Genomic DNA, 26,687 nt, shown 5'->3' on the forward strand with positions numbered 1-26,687 from the left:
AATCCAATTCTTATTTTTTTCTATATAGAAGGTTTAATCTAGGTTTTTTTTTTTTTTTTTTTTTTTGGAGAATGAGGTTTAATCAAGTTAATCTAACTAAACGTCTTTATAGAAAAATCTGCCTAACATTAATAGTCAAATTAAGTTCAAACAGAATAACGATTGAATATCTTATCTTATCGAGAAGGCCCACCTAAACTCATAGTCCAAACAGAATAAGGATTGAAACTCTTATCTTTCCGAGAATAAGAATTTGAAAACTAGCTGAAAACTAGCTGTATCTCGACCGCTCCTCGCGTCCTTTATCTTCTCTTTTCCAAGAAATTCAAATTGGAGTCCTAGACGACTTAGAAGTGCAATGCCAAATAACTACTACAGAAGTATCGTTGAACGCTATAAAAGCAGGCCTAGGCCTATGCCGAACAAATATGCATTAAATTATCTTCTGAAAGTCGATTAAAGGTTTGAGCCTTCTCCTCTGTTTGTCTTTCCTCCTTATATATATATATATATTACTGCTTGCAAATACTGACTTGTATTTACTAATCCAGATTAATCTCAGCCTTTTCGAAATCAGCCACACCACACTGCAGGTATCTCTCTCTTACACTCTCACTCTCTCTGTTTGTGTTTTAGATTAATTTACTGACTGGTTGACTCTGAATAAAACTAAAACCGTGTGTATAGTGTATACGAAATCAAAAATATATTTAAAAAAAATATTGTCCATATGTTTCTGTTATTTTTTATGATATGATCATATGAGGAATTCTGCCATCTGTTGTTTTCAATAAAGCTGGGTAGTATTTTTTTTAACCGAAAATATGCTTTCTGGCTTACAGCAGCTTGCACTTTGACTCTTTGGTGAGTAATTTATATGAAAATCATATTCTAAAGAGAAAAAGTATTTAAGATTCAAAGGTTATATTTAGAAGTTTAACTTTTTAGAAAGACTTATAAAGTTGTTGAACCTGGCTACAATTTTGATTTTCTACAAAGAAAAATACAAAATAATTCAAAAACAGTCATTTTGTGTCTTTTCTTTTGTTTGTTTATGCATATGGAGGACCTGGTTTCACTTAAGGCTCGATTTGAGTCTGTTTGATATTTTGTACCATCCTTCTCTTTTGCCTTTTTTTTTTTCCTATTTATATATATTTATATATTTTTCCAGAGTCGGAGAGAAAGACAGGACCTGGTGTTATTGCCATGGACCCCAAGTTGATTGATGAAAGTCATGAAACAGCTGCCTCCATAATTCCGGAGGAGGCCTTAGAAACTTAGCACCTTAAATGGAGTGACAATTCAAGGTACTAGCTACCATTGTTGATAAGAGCTTGTAGTCAATCCCTTCCTTTCGTTTTTGCTTTTGTTTCTGTTTTTGTTTTTGTTTTTGTTTTTTTTTTGAGTTGCCTCTTACTTTCAACATGCCGAGAGGAAAAGGGTTAGGCAAGTAAAACAGTTTCAACATGCTGAGAAGGCAAGGGTTAGGCAATTGCGGAAACAATAGGTATGTACTGAGGTAACATGCCCAAACCCATTGCGTCTCTTTTAGTCCTCTCGATTATGCATATACATATACTCTTTCTTTTTCTTTTAGAACTTGAGAACAAGGCAACACCTGTTGAAGGAGGTATAGACCCTACCTCATTAGAAGTTAGGTCTAGGTTTTAAAGGACTGACTATAGTTAATTTTAAAGCTTTTGTGGAAATGTTCGAACATAGAAACTATGACACTGAACCTTTACTAAGTTTTGGAAGCCGAATGAACCCCTAGTTGATTTTTGCGGATTTAGTATTCCCAATGTAGGTGTTTCCTTTTTAGAGAATGAGATGGAGTGCCATGACTTCATGGAGAAATTCTTATCTGGATTGTGTATGGATAACTTTGCATTGAGTGTGCTACGCAAGGTATTAACGGATATGATTTATTCCAAATTTGATTTCATTAATGAGACTAAGCTTCTAGAGTGGGAAACTGTGAAAGATTTGATGAAATAGGGCTTAGGCCTCGGCTTCCTTCTCGATCGTTTACGGAAGTTGGTAAGCTATTGAGAAGGAAGCCTAAGTCTAAGCTCGATTTCATCAAATCTTTCACTACATTTCCCCACCCTAGATGCTTAGTCTCACTAATGAAATCAGGTTCAAAATATTTCATATCCATTAGTACCTTGCACAATATGCTCAACGCAAAGTTACCCAAACACAATCCAAATGTGAAGTTCTCCATGAAGTCATGGCATTCCATCTCCTTTTCTCAAAAAGAAACACCAGCATTGAGAACACTAAACCTGTAGAAATCAACTAGGGGTCATCTGGCACCCAAAACTTAGGAAAAGGTCCAGCATCATACTTACATGCTTGAACCTTTCCATCAAAGCTTCAAAATCAGCTGTGGTTAGTTTTTTAAAGCCTAGACCTCCTTCTGATGAGGTAGGGATTATGACTCTAGCAGTAGGTGTTGTTTTGTTCTCGAGTTTTAAAAGGAAAAAAAGAAGAAGTATCAATATATGCATTATCAAGGGAGGGCTAAAAGGGATGCAATGGGTCATAATGGGTTGCCTCTGTACATACTTGTTGATTCAGCAATTACCTTACCCTTGTCCTTTGGCATGCTAAAAATATTTTACCTCCCTCAGCCAAAAAAAGGGTGAAAGGAAAGGAATAAGTGGCAACTCAAAAACAAAAGCAAAAACGAAAGGAAGGGATTAACTACAAGTTCTTATCAGCAATGGCAGCTAGTAGCAATAACACTAGATCCAACTTTTTTTAGAGAACATCCCCTTCAAGGCTCTCTTTTTTGTCAGTGGCTTTTCTTTAAAGAGATCTCGTCTTTCTCATTTCAAAAGAAATTTCTCTATTGCTTTCATTCGTTTATGCATGTCAGTAGGTTTTAATTTTCTTCACATGTTTAAATTGTTCATATGATTTCTTTGTATGCTTTGTTTAAATTTTTCACATGATTTCTTCACATGCTCATACCGCCATGATCAATTTGTTCACATGATGATTATATGAGTAAATTAAACATTGTTCATGCATTAACATAAAAACTAATTCTAGATCTAAAATTAGGTCCTTGATTTGATTTTGCAGATTTATTTTCAAAATCTATATATATTTCATATTAAAAAACAGATCTGAAATCTCTTTGTAAAAATCATTCTATTTTTCATACTAAAAAACATGTTAAATTTCTTTGTAAAAAACATTCTATTTTTCATATTGAAAACCAAATCTGAAATCTGTTTTCAAAATCTGTTCATTGTTTTATTTTTAAAATCATATCTGAAATTTTTTTATTCAAAATCTAATTATTTTTCATAGCAAAAATGAGATCTAATATTTTTATATATAAAATGTATTTTCTCACATAAATCTTTTACTTTGTTTTTTAAATCCAAGTTGTTGTTTATTTAATTTCTAAAATCCTCTTTCAATAAGTAGATCTATAAAATCTAGGATTAGATCTAATCTTAGATCAAGAACTAATATGTATATTTTGGCATATCAAAAATTGGCATATTGCATATTGTATATGGATACATAAAAGGTAATTTTAAGACTAGAAGATTGAACTCTGTTCGAGCAGAGTGAGTATCTAGCATAAGCTTTTGCCATGTGCCAAATTGAACATACCTTTTCAGACTCGAACTAACATTCATAGGCAATGCAATGTTTTAAAGTTTTATAAACAACTGGCAAACTTGAAGTAACATAATTATTCATATGCAATTGCATTGTTTTAAAATTTTAGACAACTACCTTGACACCCCACCTCAAACACCCATTAGAGCACCAGCATTGAATGGGCTAAACCCATTCTCTATGCCAAATTATAAAGTAGTATAGCATTGAGGCCCAAAACCATTCTCCATTGAAAGTTGTACAATACCAAAATTGTAAAAAGAAATGCAATTGAGCAACAATGCAATTCTAAATGTAGAATTGCACTGTAGCTCAATGGTATAAAAAAAAACTATTTTTTATTCGACTCTCTCCGATCATTTCTGCTCTCTCTACTCTCTTTCTTTCTATCTTTCTCTCTTTCTTTCTACTTTCTCTTCTTCATGGTCTCTCTTCTTCAACGGCATGGAGGCAATGGCGTGGAGGCTCAATCAGCTGCTATGGTGGAGGTCGTGGGTTTGTTCATGAGTTTCTGGCGTGGGTTTGTTCATGGGTTTCTGGCGTTTGGGTCGGATTTGGGTGGCGTTTGGGTCGAATTTAGGTTGGCGTTTGGGTCGGATTTAGGTTGGCGTTTGGGGGATTTGTTCCGATGGGTTTGTTGGGTTTGATGATGGATTTTGGTTTTTGATTTTGATTTTTGATTTTTGATTTTGATTTGGCTGGATTTTGCTCAGCGGAGGTGGGTGGTGTGACCGAGAACGGTGAAAATTGGCATGGGTTTTGATCGGCGTTGGTATATGTGATCAGCGTTGTGGTGGTTGTGATCGGCGTGGGTTTTGACGAGATCGGCGTGGTGGAGATCGGCATAGGTGAGTGGTTTTGTTTTTTTGTTTTTTTTCTGGGTTTGCTAGTATATGTGATTGGCATAGGTGGGTGAGAAATAAACTAATAGAAGATTCGGGAAGAAAGATAAAATTAAGAAAAAACAAAAAAAGAAAATATATATATTTTATTGTGAAAATATATTATTTTAATGAGTAGAATAGAAAAATAGAAGTTTTGATATTGAGTGTATTGAAAAATGGTATTGTATAATTGATAAAGTGGTTTTTTGATGGTAAAATAAGATAGAATTGAGAAAAATGATTGTGGATGCTCTTACCCACACGTTTCATCCAGCAATAAATCAAGTACTTATACTTAAAAATTAAAAATAAAAGGAACATCATTTTCACTAGACGAAGGGAAGATATCTAATAGTTTTTTTGTTAATAAATTTTTATTGAAACATTTTTTCTTCTTTTCATCTTTTTCTCTTTTTGTTTTTGTTGCGTATGTTCTTCTTTTTTCGTCATATTCAAGTTCTTTGAGTGCTTTTTTTATTTATTAAGATTTCCATTTAGGGGTTTTGGTTTTTATATTTGGGTTTCTATTGCTTTAGTTTCTATGGGTCATATTTGTATGTGCTATTTATCTTTTTTTTATTTTTTTTATAAAAGCTTGTAGAAATTGCAATTGGGAAATCAACTTCACAAACACATTAACATATTTGATTAGTTTTGGTGATAATATGCTTTTTCTTTCAAAGATTGCCTTTTAAAGATATTGTTTGCTAATTTGTGACAAAATAGAACTTGGATAGTTTTTTTTTGCAGAGTCGGTCTAAAATTTCCCACAGTCAAGGTGGGATGCAAAATTGGGTGTGGACACATAGCTTGAGGTTATTCACAGTGAAAGCTTCTACCTATGCTATGGAAATCTTTTAAAAGCACACTCTGTAAGTACTTTTAATCTTTTTTGGGAGGATTAAAGCTTGATCATAATTATCTCATTGAAAATTGGCATAGTTATAAAAAGGGGCAGCAAGGTATATAAATGTGCACATGCATAAACATTTGTACGTATCAGTCTTGCCAATTTGTAGTAAAGAATTATTATATTCAACTATAATATAAAATGAAGGTATATTTGATAGTAGGTATAATAAAAAACTAAAAAATTAAATTAAAATCAGAGTAGAATTTTTATTCACACACAGATATATATATATATATATATTGTTTTGCTTTTAAAGTTGGCTAAATTAATAATGTCTAGCATGCGTGTTGGATGGAATTCATGATAAATGTAATGGTTAGTGAAACTCAGTTACTGTTTCATATATCAATGCTTGGTATTTTTAAAATAGGCAAATATATACTTCCATTCTTCCTATTTTTATAACAGGTCTTGATGCCTACAACCTCCCATTAAAGAATATACCGCTTTATTTAATGTTTTGAAGTGCATTGTTTTCCCATAGTGTTTTACTATAACAAGAATAACTCAAGGTGTTGGTTATTGTGTCTTTTATATCACAAAGGTGTAATAATGTATATTTTCTTTATTTGTAAGCAATCAATTTATATATTTGCAAGCATAATTTGGGAGGGATAAATGAAATGATTTGTTAGTGGTAAGGTATTTGAGAAGATTTTAGATTCATAAATCAATCTTTTTTTAAATGTGAGTTAATGTTATTCATTCAAGGTTGTATTGAAGCTTGGAGTGGGGAATATGGCCCACATAATATTCTCAAATATTAGTTTTTTACCTCCAAATCTACTTAAAATTTTCAAAAAATATGACTGGCCCCCCTAACTTCTTAATAATATTAGATTTTTACCCAAAATTTACTTAGGATCTGTTCAATTGAAGGAGTGGAAAAATGGGAGAATGGAAAAATGGGAGGATGGAAAATATTTAGTTTTCCCTCTTGTGTGTCTGGTTGGAGGGGTGGAAAAGTGAGAGGGTAGAAAATGTAATTTATATAAATTGACTGTTATACCCTTGTTACATAATATCTAAGAAATAGATTTATTTGTACTCATTACATAATATAAAATTTATTACATTATATATATAAATTTATATTATTATTTTTATTATTATAATGTAAAAATTAGATTAGGTCACATTGAAAAAAAATGTTCAAGTAATGTTGAAAAAAAAAAACATTCAGGTGGGATGGGGGCTTTTTAGTTAAAGCCCCCATCCCAAAGTTTTCTCCCCACCATTTTCCTCCCAAGTTGGGAGGAAAATATTTATGGGCCCGGGAGGAAAATTTTCCTCCCGGTTTTCCATCCTCCCATTGTTTTCTCTCCAAACGAACAGTGAAAAATGCCTATTTTCCTCCCTTTGTTTTCCATCCTTTCTATTTTCACTCCAAACGGACGGGGCCTTAAAGTTAAATATGAAGTTAGCCAACTCTTCTTATTTCTTGTATGACACTTTTAAATTGGTTCAATTTTTATATTTACTGCAATTTTGACCCCTCAATCTCAAAATTCTAGTTCCACTCCTAATCCCACTATGTTAGTTTAGAGGTTAAGACTTGGGAGGGAAAGCAGGAATAGATGCACTCCTATGTTTTTGGACAAAAGGAACAAGAAAAGAAGATGAGGACCAGGGCCAAGCAAAAACTCCACCAAATTTAATATGCCAAAAGGTGAGCCAATTAATTTAGAATATTCCACATTTGTATCTTATGAGATAATCTTATGAGACTTGCCTCTCATAACATGTGAGGGACGTCTCATACATATAGGTTTCAATAGATAATCAATCTATTTCTCTCCACAATTTCTTCTATCCTCACTCAATATGCACACCAAATCATGACTTGGGTCTTATAATAATCTTATATTTACGAATTTTGAAAGTCAATTAGTCAAATAGATTTAGATCCCACTTCTAATTGTAAAATTAATAGATTCTTAAATTCTTTTTTTTTTATAATGATTTTACTGATCTCAAAATTCTTAGATTTGAAGTGCTTATCATTTGAGTCTATATTTATAGAGGATTTGCAGTTCTCAAAATTATTATTTTTGAATTGTTTTTCATATGAATGTAATATTTTATTTTATAGAGAATTTGAAGTTAGAAAACTATTAAATGTTCTAGAATTTTCTCAACAAAGAAAAAAAAATTGTTTTCAACTTGAATGTGCACCCAAAATTAGATGTAAGAGAATTAGAGTGGCCATATTCGCTAATATTGGTGGTAAGTGTAGTGTAGACAACTCTAACTTAATCTGCATTTCCAAAATTCATAATTAGTAATATACTAATTATAACACTCTTGGTGTGAGCTTCAAAAAATATATATATACAGATCATGTAAGAAACTGTAAAAATACCAATAGTCCCTAGATTTTTTAAAGTTATTGAACAAGTAACATTTCCACAATAGAAATTGAGATGCATTACAAGCATGCCCGGGCATGTAACTAGGGCATAAAATACTCTCACTATTACAAGAGTGATTCCATAAAAACATAGGAAAAAGCGGCATTTCCACCACATAAAAGCAAAATAGTAATGGTTTCACTAATTAACACACATTTTCATCTATAGCATTTAGGTCTTTTTCATCATCGACACCACTATTTATGCTCTGAGCATTGTCAACTGGATTTGGTTTATACCATGCTGAGCAAACCAAATAAAATCCCCCATGTTGATCGAGCATAACACAGCTAATAGTGCATGGAAACAATCCAATCTGCTATCATTAATCCTAGGAGCTAACCATGCATGGCCAACGTTGTCCCCTGTGACTTTCTTTACGATTGTGACCAAAATGGTACTTTCAAAAAAACTAAGTGCATTAATTGTGAGGGAGAGACCTGTGCTAATTGCTTTCATAGCTTGGGGTGACTGGGTTATGAAGAAATCTAGCTGACCAGTGTACGTGAAAGCCTTGCCGGGGTCTAAAGCACTTAAAACTTGTTAATTCTATCAACCGGGATCTAAATTTCCTAACAAGTGGTATTAGAGCGGGTACATTCTAATTGGATTAATTTCCTGAGTGTGATCCTTGACCCCCGTTGTCATGGATTGTGAACAATCTCTTTTGATTCCTCATTTATTTGATGACACTAATTATGCGTACTAGAAAGTTCGTATGAAAGTTTTTTTGTAGGCTTTAGGTGAAAAAGTATGGCAAGCTGTTGAAGTTGGCTAGATTAAGTCAAAGAAAGCGCCGGTGGATTGGGATGAAGCAACAATCAAAGTAGCAAATTTCAACAGTAGAGCCTTCTCATCTTTGTAGAAAAGAGCTTAATGAGGTAAAAACTGAAAAAGTTGAATTGTTAGTCAAACTTGATAAGACTACAAGGTTAGCTGAGACTCTTGTTGTGGAAAACTCCTCATTAGAAGAGAAGGTAAAGAATCTCTAGGTTGAGCTTAGTCAAGCTAGAACTCAAATGGAGAGGATGTCTAGTGCAAAGCTTGATGAGGTATTGAGTGCTCAAAAGCCCAATTCTAATAAGACTAGCTTAGGATATGTTGTTTTCGCCAGTCCCTCCTCTTCCACAGCTTCTGGATCAAGGACTGTCTCTGTGCCCAAATTTGAGAAAAGTGATAAAGGTTTGAAATCCATAACTGATTTGTCTAATTCTAAATCCTTTGTTAGACCTCACTCTACGAAGTCTAGTAGTTCAAAAACTACTCATGTTTGTCACCATTGTGGTGTTTCTAGACACATTCGTCCTAATTGCTTTAAGTTGTATCCTCAAAAACAAGTGTCCAAATGGTCATCTCAAGAAACTACACCTTTGTTTGGAGAGTTAATAAAAACTTAGAGCTTTTTAACTCAATTTCAGGAGAATTCTAATTCTTCTATGTCCTTTAGTAGACATACTAGGACACGTGCATTTTCATCTTCACGGTCAAAGTCTCATGCTATGTAGGTGAGAAAGGAACCTAAGAATTAATTGTTCTTTCTATCTATCCTCTATTTTAATTCTTTCTATCTAAAGTAGGACTTTCTTGCTTGATTTCTTATATGTTTTTGGAATCACGTTTTCATGCATCTGCAACTATATTCATACTTTTATGTTGTGTGTCTGTTTTTGTTTGGTTGTTTAGCCTTTATTTTGTTTGTTTTTCAAAATAAAAAGAGAAAAAAAAAATACAAAAACAGTGTGTGTTTATGTATGTTGGTACTTGTGTACCTTCGATGGCCATTGAAACAAAATTTTCTAAACTTTATATTTCTTGTAGTTTAGATGAGCACTTTAATGCACAATTAAGCAAGTGAACTTTGTGGCTCGTGTTTGTGATAAGTACGATTAAGTTTGTCTCTTTCACACTTAATACTCATATCACTCTTTTTAATAGGAAGGACTAGAAAATCCTAAGAGAAAGACATAAATAACCATCCCACCATTAAAACCCGTCAATCATGTATAACATCTGTGTGCTTCAGCATAGCAAAATTGTGATGTTTTGGCTTACATAATTGGGTATTTCTTCTCTCTCTTATATGTCCATGCATGATATGTTCAAAAAGAAAATATACAAAGAATGTAAAAGCAAAAAGAATCAAAATGCTTTTAAATATGGTTGCAAGCGTGTTTCTAGGAGATGTGGGAGTTATATGATGTACCTTGAAGGTGATGGCTCCCATCAAGCAGTTATGATTATGTGTGAGTGTTTTTTATTCTCTTATATCTCAAATTGTCATAATATGAGACACTTATGCACACTTGTTATGTTTTCACACACAACAAGCAAAAATTATTTGCTACTTTTGATACATGTGCAGGTACAATGTGATTTGGCCATCACAAAGGATACATGTGTTAATATATACTTGCTAAACTGTCTTAACTTGTTTTTTGAAAAATAAAATTGGTTAGACTTGTTTAGTGTGTGTGTGTGTGTGTGTGTGTGTGTGTTTTTGTTCTAGGAATGCTTTGCATCTAGAGTTTGAGATGTGGTTTGAGTGCTTAACATGTCGATTGGATGTTTGTTTGAGGATGATTGATTGTTGTTTATAGCATATGTGTTTTTCTCTTCTTGAAAGCCTCCTCTTCTACATGTTCGACAGCAATCTCGACAGATTCTCAATCTATCGAGATTTCTGGGTTTGACATCAACTGCTTCTTGACAGATATGTCGATCAACCAAAATCTTGTGCTCTCTGTCTGCTTGACACATCCTCAATAGATTCTCAATCCATCGAGGTTGACTTCTACTCAATAGTAGCTCGACAACTTCTCGATCTGTCGGGACCCTCTTGCATGCATTTTTTTTCCACATGTTTTGCATCTTTCTATTATCTTGTCATCCATAGCATCTTGTTTCATTACATTCATGCATTTTTTTTTCCTTTTACCCCTTTGATCATCTTTGATCATCTTTATGTTTCTCGGGTAAAGTTTTATAGCTTCTTGCACTCTTTGTCAATCATGACAAAAAGGAGGAGAAAATGTGGTTTCTTTTTAAGATTCTATATGTTAGGGAGAGAAATACATGCCTTTGTAAGGGGAAGTTGTGTTTCATCTTATTAGGGAAAGTGTTTACCTCCTTGTTGTTTTAGGAGCTTCTTTAAACTTCTTGTACACCGGTCTTGTGACTATTTTTACATACTTTGTTCTTATATTTGATATATATATATATATATATATATATATATATATATATATATATATATATATATATATATGATGTATGTCTTTTTCACCTACTTCTAGATGTGTTGTTTTTTTCTCTCTTTATACACATGTTTCTTTATGTACGCAATCTGTTTATTTCTGTTTCACACATGATGCCTTGATGAGTTTTGTTTAAGTGTTTTAGAAAGACAGGTTGTGAAAGTCTATCATGCTATGAACTCTCTTCTTGCAAAGTTTTTCAAGAGTTTATGTTAGGGTTAAATTTATTTTGTAATACAATAAGTGGTTATGAGTCTAGTGATTTAAGACTTCTCTCATGATTCATTTGTTTGTTGTGGTTTTGTCACGGATTGCCAAAGGAGTAGATTGTTAGGGACATATTTTATTTAATTCGCAAATCTTTTGACAAGATGCATTTTACTTGTAGTTGGATAGATCTAGGATGGGTTTAGTACTTGAAGAAACATATTGTTCAAGCCAAGTATTAAAACCATGAAGATTGGACCAAAAAACAAGTGAAGAAAAGTTGTTCATTAAATCTCGACAGATACCTCGACAGAAACAAGATTTATCAAGACTTAAATGCCCAGCTTGATCAAACAATTCAACCAAGTTGAGGCTACCCCCCTTCAAGTTGGACCAGCAAAAGATGATGGGTGGCTATCAGTAGAACTACCACACATACCCTTAATCACGTCAAGGATCCCTGAAACTTATCCTTTACATACTTCAAATTCTTACACTTAGCCAAAGTGGCGGAAGACCTGTCCCACATAAATACTTGGAGGATATTACAGTGAAGGGACGAGGTGATGGTATAACATGAGTTGCCTTCAACTTCATCTCCATGAAAAATCTAATTGGGAGTAAACATGGCCTAAGAACATGGTGGCTAAAGCATATCGAAAACCCAAGTCAATCTAATAGCAAGGGGAAAGAAAGCAGACTTAATACCATATCCAGGGAACTCACTAAATAGAAACTTACTGAGCTAGAGTTCCAAGAACCTGGCTCGCCTAACCACCTTGTCTTTCTCTAGGAAAAGATTCATGACTTACTTGTCCATCCTAGCCGGTTTCCCCCCGAAAGAAGCATTATGCTTGCCAAAATAACTAAAAAGCTTGTCTTTGATCTCAAGATCCTCGCTAGAAAGGCAGATATCAAAAGGACTCTCATCACCAAACACTGGGAGAAGGAAATTGTTGACCATGTCCTCCAAAGTGATGGTAAGCTCACTAATAGAAAAGAAGAAGGTGTGAAGGGAAGGGCACCAGCGGCACACCAAATGTCTAAGGCCCTTGGCGTCCCTAAAGCCTTCAAGGTTCCTTGAAATCGTTACCAACTTCAGGATCCCAGCGCCCTTTAAGAAACCGACAAATTTTTCATTAGAGAGCTCCCAGTCCACCCAAATGGGCCAGCCAATAATCTTCCCTGGAAGAAAGTCGAAGAAAATGGGAACCGCCTCCCAAGATCCTCGCCTAATCTACAGATCTAAAATCTCCCTTGGATCTAGAGCCTGGGCAGAACTGGCAAACCTAAACTGGCAGGAAAAAACCCAAGTGTGAAGGGAAGGAGGGGCCTCACCATGGGACATCTATGGAAAGAACAAGCTAGGAGTATACCAGGGATCCCGTAAAGAAAAGGCAGGGCACTCCACAACCTCCTGCGTCTCGCCCTGTGCAGACCCGGACAAGCTTTCACCTTCAGAAGGACTGGGAGTATGCTTCCTCTTCTTTCATGAGGAAGAAGAAGCCATGGAACAACAAATACAATAGGAAAAAGGAAAGTTAAAGCAGGGTAGGACAAAGGAAAGGAAACAAAGAAAACAGAAGCTAGAAAGAAAAGGATGAGGTTTGAGATAGAATCTCTGGAAGTGGAAAAGATGATTTGAAGAAACAGGCAATAATGGAGCAAGGACAGTTGGAGAAGAAGATGTATAGAAAGACGCGCCAATTGCCAATATTTAATTTTTTAAAAGGAGTTATGGGCAATTATTAATGGGAGTTATGGGGAACGTAAAAAGTGGAGGGGGAAGTTTTACTCAAAACTACCACGTTTCATTCAAATGGGAGAAGTTGCAAAAGAAGTGCAACACATAAACCAAAAAAAAAAGAACAAGATATTTGAGGATGGGGAAAAGGTAGGATCTTGAGAAAAGAAGAAGAAGGACTCCAAAAGCCAATTAGAACAGCAGGAAGGAACTCCTATGGAAATTAAGATTCTGGTCTACTCATGCGTGGGCTGCAGGCAACCCACGAGCTCGGGGGACTAAATGTTGAAGTCTAAAAAATAACATTGTTGTACCAGAGCCCAAAAACAACACAAATGATTGAAATCATAAGACGTTTGAGCACCCAATAAGGGAAAAGGGAGAGGCCCAAACCTGTTAAGGGTCCATACGGAGAAGCCCAGGCCTAAGGATGGGCAAGTTTCGGGCCTTTTGAAATAAAGAAAAGAAAATGCCCAATCCAGCCCTCAAAAGTCAGGAATATCGCTGGGGAGCCTGGGAAAATGACTAGGCCAGGATACCTAGGAATTCACTGGAGCTCGGGATCCTCAAGAAGTGCAGCAAGGCCTAGTTTAGATAGAGACCGTTCAGTAGGGTGCCAAGAAACACAAGAAACGAGAGAAGATATATCCCTATCGGTCACCCAATGATGCAGAAAATAATCAGAAAACTTGGGAACTAACAATTCTTGAACAAGGGGCTAGTACCTCGGGGAACCCAGAAATAAGAACTATGAAGGAAGGTGACTAGGAAACTTTCAACCTAGCAAGGAGGAATCCGCTCACTTGGGAAAAATGACAAAGGGAAAGGCAGCCAAAAGTTGAGTCTGAAAAGATGGGATCTAGAAGTCTTGAAAGAAGAGAGACCCAAGGTCAGCTCTTAGGGATACCCCAGAAAGGAAAGATAGCAAGAGACTTTTGAGGAAGAAACTCCAAAAGAAGAAAATAATGAGGAATGAGGAAGGGACTAGCCACCAATGTTGCTGACACAACATTGGTTCTGGTACCCATGAGAGTAGATGGAGGGAATCAGTGGTATCCCGGAAACCCTAGAATGACACTATAAAAGGAGAAGCAGGCAACAGTGAAAGGCATTCAACAATAGTCCATTAGAGTGAAATCCTTGAGAAAAGGCTCTGTGAGAATTCAAAAGAAGAGAAAAGAGAGGGAAATACCATCCGGTATCCTCAAGCAGCCACTAAAAAACATACTTGGATTCAAAGGGATTCAAACTTTGCAAGTCTTAGAGGTCTGAAAATAGCCATCTAAATCTGTGATTTTTAAACTTATTTAGACCTTGTGACACGTCCTAGTGAGCGTATTGTATTACATAATCAAGAAAGTAACAAAGTACCTTATATTATCTTAAGGACCCCTAACATTTTATTTTGTGCCTTTCTTTATCATTTCGTGCCTTTGCTGCCTTCTTGTTGTTCAATGCATATACTTCTCGTTTGTTAGCATGTATGTGTTGTAGGATTCATACTATGTGCATCACTTGGTTCGAAATTGGCTCAATTTAGCTGTGATGAACCAAGCGCAGTCCCTGAAAACAATAAGTACTGGGCCCAGGATCCTTGCTCACACTTGGGTTTGTGTCCTAGAAAAAAAAAAAGCACTCACACAATAAGATTTCAAAATCACACTTAATGGCTCCAATATCATGATATTTTGCTTTTTTGTATTGCACCTTTCGAACTGCAATTGAAAAACGCACTTAATATATATATATATATATATATATATATATATATATATATATATATATATATATATATATATATATATATATATATATAAAGGTTTTCAAAACACCCCAAACCAAAAGCTGAACCAAACAAGCCCTAACACCAGTGTTTTTTTTTTTTTTTTTTTTTTATAAACACCCTAACACCAATCTTGAAGGATTAACATGGCTCAATTTTATTTCAAAGTCCAAAATAATGAAAGTTGGGCAATGAGAACCCTTTTGTAGGATTTTGATTAAACATTACGTTGTGAAAATCTGTTGAGGTTTGTAGATTAGGTTACTTAAAACCTATCCTACCATGAATGCTTGACGTACTTGGCTTTGAAGTGAAGTAGATTGTATTTGGTTCTTGTTGCCAATGAGATGATACTTTGTACTTGCTGAGTTCATTGGGGTGTTTTGAGTCCTTATAAGAAGCAATGACCTCTACTTCTGATTGCAATATTGGAGTTTCTTTTGCTTGAGCAATTCTTCAGTGATGATTTACACTAGTGTGTAAAGACAATTCCTAGGTCTTTTGCCCCCTTTTTTTTTGTTCATTTAACTATTTTAGCAATTAAATCATACAAAATCAACCCATGCATTAATAAGGAAACATCTTGTTCTAAATATGTCAAATCTAATTTATTATGAAAAAGTTAAAAGAAAAAATTATGACTTTACTTAATTATTATTCTCTAATCTAATCAGAGTCATACATGATAACCAAATATGAAAAGTATCAAAGAAATCAAATCAAACAGTCAAAGCATGGATTCAACCTTTTCTAGGTCAAGCTGCATACGCATGGAGAATGCTATCTATTCTAGTTTTACAGAGACAATTTCAAAATTCCTTTACATTCATTCCAATTCACATTTCATGTTTAACTTATTCGTTTGATTCATTATTCAAAACAAAGTAAGACACAACATATCAAAATTAAATAAATCAAATCCATTATTCCTAATTAATTAACAATCAAATAAAAAAATCATCTCATGCATTAGTAAGAAAATATCATGTTGGGTTAAGATAGCTTGACCCTGGTAAATTAAATCAATTACCCAAGTTGATCAATTATGTCAAATTACATGCAAAACGTGGAGGTATCAACAAATCACCAAAAATACTAAATGCAGCATAAACTAAATTTGACACGGTAATTTATTAACAAATCGAGAAAACTTCAAAAGGCAAAAACCCCATCTAGTGATTTTAAGGTCACTAGTCCTAAGAATCTACTAATCGACAATCAAACGGTTATAAGTATAAGGAATCTTACCAACTACCCTTGGCCTATCCTGAAATATCAACTTACAGTTGAACCTTTACTCAAATACTCGATTGGACTTGATCTTGTAGTAGCCTTCATTCTCTTTGATGTACAAACCTTCAATTTGTGACTAACCCTTTGCATGAATCCCAAGTACGCAACTAACTCCAGCAACTTGAACAGATGTTGTTGGCTGCAAAATTCTTCACTTCATCAATAATGAAGATCTAGAAACACTCAGCTACAAAACCCTATGGTGTACAAACGCAGTAGCTTCACAAAAAGAAAATAAGTCTCTTAGTCTCTGTATTCGTGTGTGACAACGTTTAAAATAAGCCTTATATATGATAAGGGTTGTGAGAATTTTGCAAGGCTAGGCCGAATTTCAGATCTGGAAATTTTGAAATCATAATTCTCGATAGATTGAGCTACTGTTGAGTTATCTATCGAGCTTCACATTAAGTCTCGATGGCAGGCATCTATTGAGTTATCTGTCAAGATTTAATGAATAGATTTTCTTCACTTGTTTTTTGGACCAATCTTCATGTCTTTAATACTTGACTTAAGCAACATGTTACTTGAAATACTAAACCCATTTTAGATTTTCCAATTACAAGTAAAGTGCATTTTATCAAAGGATTAGCCAATTATACAAAATATGACCCTAACAAAATAAATACAAAGCTGGTACAAAGCATTTCAAGGTGGAACATCCAAAGTCAAATCCTCCAATAGAAAAACTTGAGAATGTCATGACAAAGAGAAAGGAGAGGGTGAACTCCCAGAACGGTGGCATCAAGCGGTGGTGTATGAGGGCAACAAGCGACAGAAGGCAGAAGTTAAGGAGAGAGAGAGAGAAAGAGAGAGAGAGAGAGAGAGTTGCTAGGAGTTTGGGACTAGGAGAGGGGGACTGACAAGAGAGATAGCAGGGGTGTGAGTAAATAAAACTACGTACGCAAGAGTGTGCCTGCGTACGCATGCTTTGGCCAATGTGGGCTGAGAGCCACTTTGGTCATTTTATTTCCAAAAATAGGTTTTTGCTCATTCAAAATGTTATATATTCCATTTTAACACTCCTCAAGTCAATTTGATACCTGATTGGACTCTAAACTAGCCTTAGGCCTTAGAATTTGGGCATCATTTAGGGAACGGGGCATCGAGTTGTAAAGGGCACAAAATGCGGTGTCTACATTATGGACACCAAATCCAAACCTACAATTGTCCTTCTAGGACACCCTTTCTTGCTTGTTTGTTTGATAACATGCTTGTTTGCCCCTTTGTGTGCTTTCTTTCCTTGTTTGCATGTCTTGTGTGTTTGCCTAGTGTTTTCTTTGTTTCTTTGCTATCTCTTTTGCTTGTCTGCTAACTTTGTATTTTCTTTGATTGTTGCATGTACACGTTTGGAGTGAGGGCACAACTTCTAAAGTGCAAGCTAAAAAGGGAAAAAATGCAAGCAAAAGGAGCAAACCCAAAAAGGGCAATGATCAGTAGATTAGAAGGCTTAGCCTCCCCGTGTGGTCTCTCTCTCTCTCTCTCTCTCTCTCTCTCTGCATTTTCTTTAGAACCATGTCTATAGCTTTCTATACTAGGGCTTTCTTTCCTTGTATCTTGCTTAGGCCACATTCTTAGGGTATGGCAATGTCCGATCTTTACATTTCTTGTACCTTACTTACCTTTGGGACATTGGCAATGTCTGGTTTGTTTTCCTACTCTGTGTGCTTGCATTATGTATGCTCAATATATATATATATATATATATATATATATATATATATATATATATGCTTGTTTTAAGATGGTCATGCACTTTGTATGATGGACTCAAGTGGTTAGGAGGGTACCCTTCTTGTGATCATGGGTTCTTGTGATCATGAGTGCTCTTGACCTTGGAATGTGGGTATGCATTCAAGGCGACTGCCGTAGAATCATACACACACACACACACACACACACACACATATATATGATTGTTTTAAGATAGTCATGCACTTTGTATGATGAACTCAAGTGGTTAGGAAGGTACCCCCCTCGTGAAAAAGTAATCCTAAATCAAATTGTAACCCTTAAGAAAGTAACTTTGAGCATTTGTTATTCATTTCTTTGTGAGCCAAGAACTAAAGCCTTCGTTATAAGCCAATTAAAAGTCCTCTCTGATTAATTGAAGTTGTTTGTGTGAACTACATTAGGCCTTATCCCTTTTGGGTATGTAGGCAACCTTGCGAGGTGCAGCCACATAAGATCATGTCAATTATGCAACTCATGTATTGAGAATTTGAATCAACAAGATTTTTTGAGGATAAGCCCTAGCACTAATTCATTGTCTACCATTTAATTTGTTTGTTTCTTGTAAAACTGAAAAAGCCAGCTAGGTTGAAAACCCGCAAGGGTGATCTAGGCAAAAATTAGGGCCTAATTTTTTTTTAAAGTCTTTTTAAAAAAAAAAAAAAACCCTCTAGGCCCATAATGGCGGCCTAGGCAAAAGTTAAGGTAAAAAAAAAAAATCAATTAAGCTAAGGGCAAGGTGGACCCCACAAGGAGGATGTGTCCTAATGATTGAATGTTTCAAAAGTTATCCATGATGAATCAAGCATTCGGTTCCTATTTTTACCATGCCTATTAGGATGGTCTTGTTTTGTGTCTTCTTTTATAAGAGTCTATTTAACCTTGAGTTCTGTATTTCTCATGTCATATTTGCCATCCTTTGTTCTTTGTGGGTTTTTTTTTTTTTTTTTTTTTTTTGCATTTGTCTTTTCTTTAGAAGTTGTCATGTCTGTCCTTGTCTTTGGTATCTGAATGTTTTTTTTTTTTTTGCAATCCTTGCAATTGGTCTTTGATCTTTTGTTGTTTGCTTTTTTATGTTTTGTATGTCTGTTTGCATGTTTGGTGTCTTGTGTGGTTTTTATATGTTTGTTTGCTTGTTTGCATCCTTGTTTCATCTTAGGCCTTAGGCCCATCTTATACTCCATTTGGGCCTTAAGCCTCTCCTTATTTTGTGTTGAGCCTTAGGCCCATCCTTGTTTGGTCTGGGGCTTTAGGCCTATCTCGTTTCTCTCTTTTTTTGTGAATTTTGTGTGATTGCATGCTTCATTATGTTTATGTGACCCCCTTTTCTGTTGTGTTTGTCCATGGTGTTTTGTGCAAATCTTATGTGACCATATGCATCTTTGATATTTGATATAAGTCTTGTGTGATCATGTTTTGTATTACTAAACTTTTGCATGCATCTTCGTTGTTCACGTAATCTTTGTGTGATTGTTTGTAGTGCATTTTGTGACCACATGTTTCTTTGATGTTAATATGAGTCTTATATGTTTATTTGCTTCGCTCTTGTGTGTGTGTGTGTGTGTGTAGACACCGCATTTTGTACCTTTTACGACTCAAGCACCCGTTCTCCAATGATGCTCAAACTCTAAGGCCCAAGGCTAGTTTAAAGCCTACTCAGATATCAAATTGACTTGAGGAGTGTTAAAATGGAAAATATAACTTTTAAATGAGAAAAAATCTATTTTTGAAAATAAAAGACCAAGGTAACCCTCAGCCCACATATGTGGGCCAAAGCAGGCGTACGCAGGCACTAGGGCTGTCCATAAGTCGAATCGGATTGGGTTTGGGGTTAACCCGCAGCCAACTCATTCCAATCGAGTGTAAAAAAAATAAACCCGCAGCTGACCGAATATTCGGGTCAGACTCGATATTTCGGGTCATCGGTTCAGCGGGTTAGAGTCATCAGGTGACTTTGGGTTTGAAAAACAACACAGCAGAAATAAAACCCAAACCTAAAGAACACAGTTCACAAGTCACAACCACAATCCAAAACTAGAAATCAAATAACACCAAAAATACTACAAACCCAAATCTAAGATTGAAACCAAATAGGATAAAAAACACCATAAACCCAAATCTAAGACCGAAAGAAAGAGAGAAAGATGAGACTTGGATTTGAGATGAAAGAGAGAGAAAGATGAGACCCAGATCTGAGATTGAAAGAAAGAGAGAAAGAAAAGAAATTATCACCAAACAGCAGACCCAAATCTGAAATTATCTCCATTTAGCTTCACCACCACTCCTCCTTCAGTAACATTTGTGCCTCTAATTTGGATAACATTTGTGCCACTCCTCCTTCGGTGACATTCTTTCCAGTTCCCACCATCACTGCATGCGTCATAATATCTATACAATGGCTTTACAAGGAAGTAGGTCTAGGGCCAATGATTTGAGAGAAGTAGGTCTATGGCAGCAGGAAGACAAAGGCAGGGATTTGAGAGAGAGAGAGCGTGAAAACCAAGAGGTAGGAGCTAGGGATTTGAGAGAGAGAGAGAGAGAGAGAGAGAGAGAGAGAGAGAGTGTGTGTGCATGAATAATGAAGAATGGTAGAAAGACCTAGATATTTCCTTTTAAATTTAAGAGCGGGTCAGGTCGGTTTATATGGTTTTTAAATTCATTAACTTGCAACCTGAACCGAAATTTCGGTTTTGTAAAGAACAGGACCCGAATTCAACCAACCTGCTATTCGAGCCCGCCTGCTAGGCCTTGGGTGTAGTGGGCCTGGTCGGTTTGGTCGGGTCACTTGGCCTGCTAGACAGCCCTAGCAGGCACAATCCTGCGTACACAGCTAGGATTTCAGAAGCATGAAAAATGCAAGTTTTTTGCAATAATGACAAAGGTTTGGAATGAATCCCACTATATAAAGCCTTATATGGGACATTTTCAAAACACACAGAAATTCCACCAAAAAAAAAAAAAAAATCTAAGAATCACTAGAAAATAGTAAATCAAAAGGGAGTTTTTTACAAAACACCCTTAAGTCAATTTTATTTGATTGAGACCTTTTCTAACCCCAATCCTTTTAGTTTAACATTGATAATCACTTATTTAATGACTTGTAATAGATTTGACTGAGGGGAATGGTCAAAATCAAATATTGGAAACTCCCTTTTTAGGTATTAAGCTTCAACTTTTCTTTTCTCTTTTTAGTCTTTCTTTTACTGTTTAATCTGTTTTTCTTGCTTTGTTTGTGTTATAACTTGTTTGTTTAGAGTAGGTTTATGTTTTCTTGTATATTCTAAGCATGTTTTCCTGTTAGAATTAGGGTTTTCATCTCTGCTCTGTTTCTGTATTTTTAGGTTTTCTAGGCAAGGACTTGCATACGCATAATCTTGCTTACACATGCAGGCTTGATTATGCATACATAGGCCTATTCTTGCGTGCGTAAGCTGCTGCCTAGAAACCCTAATTTTTATTTGTTTGTTTTGTTTCTGCCTTCACATGTTTGTTCTGTTTAGCCTCTTCTTCATATGTTTTAGGCTCCATAAGTTTCCGTTTGCCTCGTTCACATGCTTGTTTGCTTCACATGTTTAAATTAGGGTTTCTTAGTTTTAATGTCATGCCATTCATTCACATGTCCATACATTAATGCCTCGTTGACATGCTTGTTTGCTGCAAGGTAAGTAAAAGGTAAGTCATGCATTGGAAATGATTATGCATTTTTGTTTTGGTCTTATTTTGATGTTAAAGATGCATATGCTTGTATGATAGGGTTTCACATGCTAGGGTTTGTTACTAGTTGACCTCCCATCATTGTGTCTTACACCTTAACCTTATTAAAAACAATTTCAATACTTGTATTCTAAACTCACACACACACTAGCATGCATCCAAACATACAATCATGGCATCATTAATCATTATCCCTAAACACATATCATATCAATCCATAAAGCAAAAGAGAGGCAAACCCAAACATAGTTACATATTTCTTTTCTTCTTTTTTTTTGGTTTTTTATGTTTGGCATTGGGTGTTTTGAGACTTTGCTTGCCATCTCCACTACAAAAAACATGTTTTTAAGCCTGCATTTTTTAGTTGCATTTTACAAAAACGCAGCTACAGGGGGTAATGTTAAATTGCGTTTCTGGAAAATGCAACTCCACCTTGGACATATAGCCGCGTTTACTAAACGCGGCTATAGACCATCTCTGAAGCCGTGTTTTTATAGGTTGAGACTGCGTTTAGCTGGGTAGGACTTAAGTCGCATTTTTAAAAACGCGGCTCCCCACTCCATTTTTGTTTTTTTTTTTTTTTTTTTTTCAATATGTCTGGAGCTGCATTTAGCCAAACGCAGCTTATACATGTCTGGAACTAATAAACGCAGCTTCAACATTTAGGGTCCGTTTGGATAGAACTTATTTTACTGAAACTGAAAACTGAAAACACTGTAGCAAAATAATTCTTAAATATGTGAATAGTGCCGTAGGACCCATTTTTAATGAAAAAGTTGCTGAAAAGTGAATTTTGTAGGTTCATGAACAGTACACAGTGCACTGTTTACGGTTGAATTGGTCCACTATTGCGGCTACTGTTCATGCACAGTGCATGAACAGTAGCCTCTGCCTCCTGAAACGCGTGCCTAGAAAAAAAAGGAAAACGCAACATAGAAACGCAACGCTAAATAATCTGTATCCAAACGGATACTTAGTGTGCGTTTGGGAGGCGCTGAAACGCCCAGCGTCTGTGTTTCAGCCCCTTTCCTTTTTTTTTTTCTTCGTTGGGACGTGCATTGTGTACTATTCATTGGTCATGAATAGTAATTTTAGGCTAATGAACAGTAATTTTAAGCGTGAACAGTATTTTTTACACGTTAAAAAATTATTTTGATATATTATTTTTCAGTATTTAATTGTCAGTTTCAGCTCCATCTAAACGGACCCTTTGTATAAATAGAACACCCTAACGCAATCTGCCTTTAACTCCCAAACCCTCACTGCCGATCCATGCCTCCCTGCCACCGATCCTCCCCACCGTGCCGCTACCGACGAAGCCCAGGCCTCCATTACCTAAACACTCTCTCCATCACCAAGCGTTGATCTGCTATCTCCTTCATCGCCAAGCGCCGTTCTGCATTAGTCATAGATAGAAGCCCTTTCTGCTCTTCTTCTTCTCCTCCTTGTAAGACCCAACTCAACACATAATACAAGAAGTTGTTGCGCTTTTCTACGGTCAGCTTTTCTCTCCCTCTCTTTTTTCATTTTTTGGTAAAAATCTCTCTCCCTCTCCCTCTTTTGCTTTCTTGTTCTATGCAGATCTTCTATATATATATTGATTGTTATTATATGCCTTATATTAAATAAAACATATGAAGCGATGCCTATATCAGTTCTTGTGTTTTGTACATCACATGACTATGTTGGGGTTTGTGCGTTAGTTCGGTTGTTGTGTCTATCTTTGATTTTTTTTTTTTTTTTTTGATGCTGTGGGTTCATATTCTTGTTTGGTTGCTTTGTGGAATTGCTTGATTGGTATGTGTTTTGAAATATTTGATTTTGCCCACCAGTTGTTTGATGAAAAACCCATATGGGGTTCATGCCTCAATCCTCATTGATGGTTTACCACCCTTAAAATGGTTTTTTTTTTTTTTTTTAATTTAATTTAATTTAATTTTTGTTAATTTCTTCTTCCTGGAGATTGTAAGGAACAAAATAAAATGAGTAGAATGGATTGTGTGTGTGTGGGTGAGTGAGAGAAAGAGAGACAGATGTATAAAACATGCAGATTTTGCCTGCATTTCTGTGACATTGTAAGGAACGAAATAAAATGAGCTGAGGCCATTGTTATCAACGTGATTGAAATGTTTTTGCAAATTTATTAGGATGAAACTGCTTTCTCATTATCTCTTAATGTTTAACTAAAAGTTTGCATATTTGCTTTCATCTTTACTATTACTGGAATGTTTTACCATTTACCAGTGCTTATTTTTTTCTAAGAACATGCATGGTTAAGGCGTTAAGCTCCTTTTGGTTTAAATTCTAAAAATTGTGGAAGTCTCATCTGTGTGGTCTTCCTTGTTTTGTTTCTATATAGTTTTGCTATTATTTCTTTGTTGAACATTTCTAATTGTTTATTCCTAGCTGAAGGCTGCCATGGTCAGAATTTGTTTTACTTTTTTATGTGACCTTGGATTTGAAGCATGGTATGGATCATGGAAATTATATTAGCATTTTTCTTTAGTTCCATCTTAGTCCCTCAAATCTGAATGGAGCCAAAGAAACCTTTCGGTCAATCAGCTTAATAATTTGTTAAATAGTTTCCTAATATTTTAATGATTTTGTCATCTGATAACTATCATTTTTGGTTTTGATTTCCATTCATGCAGATACACCTTCCAAGGGGGTATCAGTTACGACACAGGAGAGGAAAATCACAAACTCTGCTTGCGCAGTACATAAATACAAAGAAAATCACAAACTCTGCTTGCGCAGTACATAAATACAAAGGATGTGAGGTTTGGGAGTGACCTGCCTATGCTATCTATAGGTATTACTATTTGAAATGTTCATTTGTTTCTCACTGGATTAGTCTTCTTGTCCACGCAATAGAGAGAAACTTTGAGAGTGGAAGAAAGTTTAAACCACATAAAGGTATAGCCGTATAGGACAATAGAAAAACTCTGAGAGTGGAAGAAAGTTTAAACCACAATAAAGGTATAGGACAATAGAAGGTACCAACTTGCTTCCACGTGTAATCTGCTAAATATAGTTTTTTCACTTTCAAAGATTGGGTGGTCCTTCCAACTTGCTTCCACTTAATGTTTAGCTTTTTAAGTTTTAATTTCAAACCTTCCCTTTATTATTCAATTAAATAACTTACTAACCATCTAGTTTAAAAATATCACATCTGGAATCACAGATAGTCTACTCTAGGCTTATGCATGAATCTCCGGATTAATGTTAATTACAATCAAGAGTCTTTTTTTTTTAATTATATATAAATATCATTGAATTTTAATGAGGTCTGCTTTGAAATTTATGAGGGCTACATATGGACATCACTCTCAGTTATTTATTTTATACATCTATTAATAAGAATTTTTACCTTTTTTTTATTGATAACGTGTAAATGATGCAAAAAATATTACCTACTCCATCTCTTTTAAACAGAGTACTTCTCCCTCTAAATTAAGTCAGTTTTCAATCATCTTAAAACTCACAATTTCGAAAAATTACTTGAAGGAGCTTGGGCCTGGTAGACCTACAGGAGCACATCAACACCCAATAAGTTAGTATGATAGAATATCTCAACTTGAAGTGAGCTTCAATCCAAGCTCCATAAAAGATCCCAAGTTCTCACACAAATGCTTGACTATTAAATCTTTCTCAATCATTGACCCAAAAGGACCTTAATTGTTAATTGGCTTAGGATAACATCATTGCACCTTCAAGGGCATCTTCCACTTGAGTTGTTGGTCAATTTGATCCTCCTTGAAAGAAAAGCTCACCACATGTCACTAAATCTCCCCCTATAGACATTTATTGCATTCCACCAACTGTCAATTACATTTAACACAATTGAATTTATTTCATTCGGCTTTAGTTTTGGGTACACTAAAGGTATATAATATTTTAACTATTATTACCCTACCACTTATACACATAAGATCTTCTATAGACTTACTATCAAAACCTTCTTGTCAACTTTTGTGGATTGGTCTTGGTTGCTAAAAGTATTCTTTCTTGGGACTGAGCTGGTATTTTTAAAAGGAAAAAAGAAGTTTAGAAGCAATTAAGTATTGGCAAATGGCAATGCATATACCTTCTTGTGGGGGGACGAGGATCCAAAACAATTAATAAAAAAGGTAAGGGCATTTCCAAGGAGGTGTCCTTAGAAAGAACTTACCTAACTTATGAAGAGGTTGGACTATTACCGTTGGTAAGAGAGCACACAACTCATCTATACTTTCTTTTCTTTTCTTTTTTTCAGTTAAACCATTATATATTAACTAAAAAATTAGAGACTCTTTTGATTGAGGTCCTAAGCAGTCCATAAATTGCATAATATCAATTTTGATGAGTTATGGTAGTTATTAAATAAGAAGTAGTTGATCAATTATTGTTGCCTGCCTTTGAAATTTCTTCTCTCATTTTATTTATTTTTGGGTGTCTTTGAGCATGGATGTCTTCTCTCAATGAATGTTGCTTGTCTTCAGTAATTTGTTTTTTCTTTTTAAGAAGGGCTAGCTATTAGTAGTTCATGCTATGATTAGCGTTCTAATCATAATATAGTTAAGTAATGAGATGATTAACATTTGTTTTTATAAATATGTTCAGGCAACTGCTAGAGGGGAGGAGGAAATGACGCTCTTTTTTGTTTGCCATAATCTAAAGCCATTGGTGGAGAGATTGAGAATCTAAGTTTTGATGCAATTTTACATGTTGATCTTCACTACCGTGGAAATAGTAGTGTTTTGTGATGATACAATATGGAGTTTAGATGACTTTTATTACTGATACATGGACCTTTATGTTAAGGGATTTTGTGAAATTTATTTTAGTAGTTCGCATTTGCTTGACAAACAACTGAAGTGGCAGTGGAAAATATTGTTCAGTGACTTGATTGTGTAATTTCTGTTGCTGTTTGCTTGCATAGTTGTTTGCTGCATAACAGGTCCTTGTTCCCCTGCATTTGTTTCAGGGCTATACTGTTTTCTTTTTGGTTTTGAGTGAATTTGGGCAGGAATTTGCGGTTAAGCATGGAAAAAGGTATAAAAAAAAAAAAACCTATAGCCGCGTTTTAAAACAAACGCGGCTATATAAAAAACCAATTTAGGAGACTG

At 35.2% G+C, this 26,687-nt stretch overlaps 1 long non-coding RNA gene across 2 annotated transcripts; it reads left to right on the top strand.

The window, feature by feature from the left end:
• The first annotated feature begins 284 nt into the window (after nt 1-284).
• LOC142626184 (uncharacterized) lies at nt 285-26,609 on the top strand. 2 transcript variants are annotated; one of them, XR_012842474.1, is made up of 9 exons: nt 285-462; nt 552-593; nt 1,175-1,310; nt 4,362-4,496; nt 5,270-5,404; nt 6,991-7,114; nt 17,490-17,595; nt 24,231-24,391; nt 26,182-26,609. It is a non-coding gene; the product is annotated as an uncharacterized LOC142626184 (long non-coding RNA). The 2 variants fall into 2 exon arrangements; XR_012842476.1 differs by lacking the exons at nt 1,175-1,310; nt 4,362-4,496 and having other exon boundaries at nt 5,283-5,404.
• Nucleotides 26,610-26,687: the final 78 nt, after the last annotated feature.

The sequence above is a fragment of the Castanea sativa genome, chromosome 1 (assembly GCF_040712315.1).
Source record: "Castanea sativa cultivar Marrone di Chiusa Pesio chromosome 1, ASM4071231v1".
NCBI lineage: Eukaryota > Viridiplantae > Streptophyta > Magnoliopsida > Fagales > Fagaceae > Castanea > Castanea sativa.